The 4214-nt window shown below is 48.5% G+C and overlaps 1 long non-coding RNA gene across 1 annotated transcript in view; it reads right to left on the bottom strand.

Annotated features, from left to right (window-relative positions):
- LOC138170807 (uncharacterized) overlaps positions 1 to 4214 on the bottom strand; it is a 92795-nt gene that overhangs the window by 8285 nt on the left and 80296 nt on the right. The window contains exon 3 of the long non-coding RNA XR_011170752.1: positions 1317 to 1350. This is a non-coding gene — a long non-coding RNA (uncharacterized lncRNA). The remainder of the gene's footprint in view (positions 1 to 1316; positions 1351 to 4214) is intronic.

Here is a 4214-nt window from a genome sequence, read left to right as displayed (position 1 = left end):
GGTCGGTGGGGTGGGGTTGGTGGGCTTGTACCAAAGGATTTTAGAAATATGGAAATGTGCTTAGTAAATACCCACTGCAACTCACTGGAGGGCGGGGGGGGGGGGGGGGGGGGGGGGGGGGAGGGGGATTATGGCACCAGCTCTCAGGAACATCTGTGATAAACGCGTGGCCTCACTGCTTAACCCAAAGGCGAGCCTGCACTTCCCCGACCATGCCCAGGTGAGGACCTGGCCACAGGCTGGCTGCCAGGGATGGCCTCACCAGTCACAGCAAGCTCATGGTAGAGGGAATATGCCCACCCTGTATAATCGAGGGTCTTTCAAAGACGATGTGTTTCAGTGACATTCAATGGGTATTTACTAAACACATTTCCATATTTCTAAAATCATTTGGTACGAGGCCCTCAATAAACGCTGTTAAATTCCAGTAGATACCGCGTAAGGTGGATGCTGCATCTGAACTTGAAGGTCTTGGGTGTTTTGCTCAACAGGTTTTGAAGACGTCATTCTCTGATGATTTTTAAATGAGCACATGACGCCCCAGTTTCTTGCAACGGGATACTTCCAGGACCCACATAAGCCTCAGTCAGGCTCCCACTGACTGCCAGCCAGGCACTGGGAGCTTCGTGCTGCCAAACCACAGTCTGTCCTGGGCTCAGGGACGGGATGCCAAGGAGGTAGCGCTGACACATTTTAAAGGAGGGCAGAAGAGCCGCAGGCGACTGCCGGCTGGGCCCCTCCTCTAGGTCATCAAAAGGAAAAGGGCCTGGGGCTAGCAAACCTTTTCTTCCATTTCTGCAGGAAATGGGACCAGAAGGTGCCATTTCCATGGAAACTTGGGACTGGAAAGCTGCTGCTCTACCTATCAGCCCAAGGGCTCCCTCATGGGTAAATTCAGAGCCTCTGTGCCCCTGGGACAGCCCAGCAGGACACAGCACTATCTATTAGATCCCCAGGTCTGCCATCCCATGGGGTCTCAAGATCCGGAAGCGCCAGCTAACCCAAAATGCACACCAGCTATCTTGGAGCACTGGGGAAAGGGGCTCCACTCCCAGAGTTATTTCCTGAAGGACCATAAACAGGCAAACCTCCAGGTATCTCACCCTACTGAACCTCGGCTGCGGAGCCAGACTCTGGACCAGCCTTCTATACACTGGCAGAGCAAACCCGATAACCACCAGGCAGAACATGCTCACTGATTCAATTCCTAAAACACGAGCTGGGTTTGCCCTTCAGGAGACTTTTCTCAAAATAATACTTGGACTTTTCAAAGTGGTTTCATACCATAATACAGCATAAGAAAGTTATGGTCTTACCTGATGAACAACTTTAGAAGAAAAGTCTTGAGCCCTGCAACACAGAAACAAAAGGAGACATAAATGGAGAGGTTCACTCCCACCCTGCCCCCCAAGGTTAGGGAGGACCAACAGAATAAAAGTGCAGATACTTCCAAAATCCAAGGAGAGACTTGGCCCATAGGGAATCAACTGCCCTGGGGCCACCTTAGAGATCTGGGAAAAGACCCGAATCCAACTCATCGGAAGGACAGACTAAGATTCTCAAGAATGATGGAAGCAAAGTTGGAAAGGAGGACAAGAATTAAGTGATTATTGTTCTGGCCCATGAAGCAAACTGTTAACTGATCTTTTATCCTAAATTCTTCACTATGTCATTGCAAAAGCTTGTCTCTTGTTGCAGAATACAGTAACTGTAATTCTAAAATGGGGAGGGGGAGAGGGTGGGGGAAGGAGATGGAGATGGAGAAGGAAAGGCAGGGGATGGAGAGGAAGAAGGAGAAGGAAAGGGGAAGAGGAGAGAAGGGGAGAGAGAGGGAGAAGGAAAAGAGAGGGGAGGGAGAAGGAAAGGAAAGGGGAAGAAGAGAGAAGGGGAGGGACAGATGGAAAGAGAAGAAGAAGGGAGAGGGAGAAGGAAAGGAAAAGGGGGGAGAAGGAGGAAGAGGGAGACAGATTTTCCAAGTAATGAAGTTGCTTGGTCCCTCATCTTGGGGTCTCTTTCCCTCTCACCAGAATAATCACCAATTCTAGTAAGGAAGATAACAGACAATGCACCTAGGAGCTCAATGTGTACAGTGTAACTGGAGATCATCTCAGAGGGGAGGCATGAGCATTGAGGGGGGCTGGGAAAGGCTTCTTGCAGAAGGGGGATTTGGTCTGAGCTGGAAGAGTGAAGGAGACTGTGAGGTGGCCAGGAAGGGGCAGTACACTCTGGGCATGAGACACAGTCATGCAAAGGCTCAGAGATGGGGATGCAGAGCTTTGTCTGTGGAACTACAAGGAAGGGAGGAGAGGGCCAGCTCATGAACAGTTTTAAGAAGTGCAAGTCAAAACAACCCTGACTCTTTAACCTAAACCTCTGGTAGAATGAACAGGAGATACCCCCCACATACTAAAAGGTATTCTGGAGGAATGATCATTTCCAGCCCAACCATAGGAGTGAGCTCGCTCAGCACGTACATGCCGGTCATGGCGAGGAGAGGCCTAAAGGCTCTGCAAGAATCTCCGGGATCTGCCCAGAGTGCCCCTGTGGAGAGCGGCTGCGGCCTGGCCTCAGGAGAGTACACATTTTAAGTTCTGCACGGCACTTCACAGATGCTAACTTTTTTAATCTAACCCCAAAGAACTCTGGTGTAATTTAGGAACCCTTTTCTACTTGACCCCTAGGTGTCACACTCTCCTAATGATACCCAGGCATCACCTGGGATGTTACAAGATGGCTATTCATTGCCCATCACTGATAAGCCCAAAGTCGGTCCACTGTTCCCTCTAAGATCTTCTCCATTACCCCCATCCTTAACTGTCCTTCTGCCTCTGGGAGCTCTGGGTCAGAGAGCAGCACCAGGATGTCAGCTGGGAGGAGATGGTGCTCTCCATGGTACTGGAGTCACCATCAGTGACAGCCCCATCTTCTGCAGGAAGTCTTCCCCAATCCTGCCAATGCCAGGTGGTGCCTGCCCTCCCATTTAACTACTTCATACATATAAATCTGTGTGAGTACACACGTCTGTGTACACATATATGGATGTATATATGCACACATCTATACATTTATATCTATTTTATAGTCACTTCATATTTATACTGCAAACATCTTTATATATTTTGTTGCCTTCCCCCATTAGGGCAGAATCCCATAGCAAGCAGGTGATGTTTCATTATTTGTCCTCATGCTCCCCAGAGCCAAGCCACTTTCTATCGGTCTTACATGGACTTGCCAGCTCCCCCTCCTGGGAGGAAGGCAATTTCATTCTTTGTACTTTTCTCCCCTCCACTGGGCACAGTGCCTGGCACATGGTAGGCTTTGTTGAACCTGAAAGCTTTGAGAATTCTGATCAATGCACTGACCATCCAAGACTGCAGAGAACCAACTATGAGAACTGCTGCCCCCCTCCTACCAGGGGCGAGGGACGCAGGGCACAAAGCGATGCCCATGCTTGGGGCACAGCCAGTGCAGGGCTCTGTTTTGCTTGATTCTGAATATTCATTACAAAAGTTGTGTTTTTCCTTTTTTTCCAAGAGAGGAAATAAGGAGAAAAATAGATTTCTATTCATTTTTTTATTTAAATTTTGAGCTGATATTGTTTAGTCCCTTGAATAGAAGGGATGAGGCCTAGACAGGTGATTCTGTTGGTACAAAGAACTCCAGAGGAAGAAATGGCCTCTGCCAATGGGGGGGAAAGGGGGGACCTTCTTTACACCTGAGAGTCCTAGAGTAAAGGAGAGAATCAGCAGATGAAGTTATTTACCCAGGGTCACCCAGCCAGGAGGCCTGAGTCAGGCACATTCCTGATCCCAAGGCAGCTCTTGTGCCACAGAGAATGGAAGCCATTCACACCAGAGGGAGTGCATTCAATGCCCCCAAGGAAAACAGGGGAAGAGCAGCCAAATCAATAAAAGGGAATGTCATATTGTTAACCAAAGTGAGAGTGCCCAAAGGAAAGTGGAAACTCCCTTAGGTTTTTTAGGCAAATGGATCTTTGCCAAGGTTGTATACTAACACAAATATTGATTTCTTTGTTTGGGAATCCTGAAAACTTTAGTGGAAGGGAAGAGTTGGCATTTCAGGGGAATTGTTTTGTTTCCTAATTACTATAAAATGGGAATTGGAAATGGCTTGAGGAGGAAGGACTTACTTGATTTACCAGGAAGAATTCTGTCTCTCTCTCTCTCTCCTCTCTCTCTCTCTCTCTCTCTCTC

This window comes from Petaurus breviceps, unplaced genomic scaffold (genome assembly GCF_028583685.1).
Source record: "Petaurus breviceps papuanus isolate PSGF00001 unplaced genomic scaffold, PetGlider_PUasm1.0 387, whole genome shotgun sequence".
Classification (NCBI taxonomy): Eukaryota; Metazoa; Chordata; class Mammalia; order Diprotodontia; family Petauridae; genus Petaurus; species Petaurus breviceps.
Note: the sequence above shows the minus strand (reverse complement) of the source record. Positions and strands in the feature narration are given on the sequence as shown.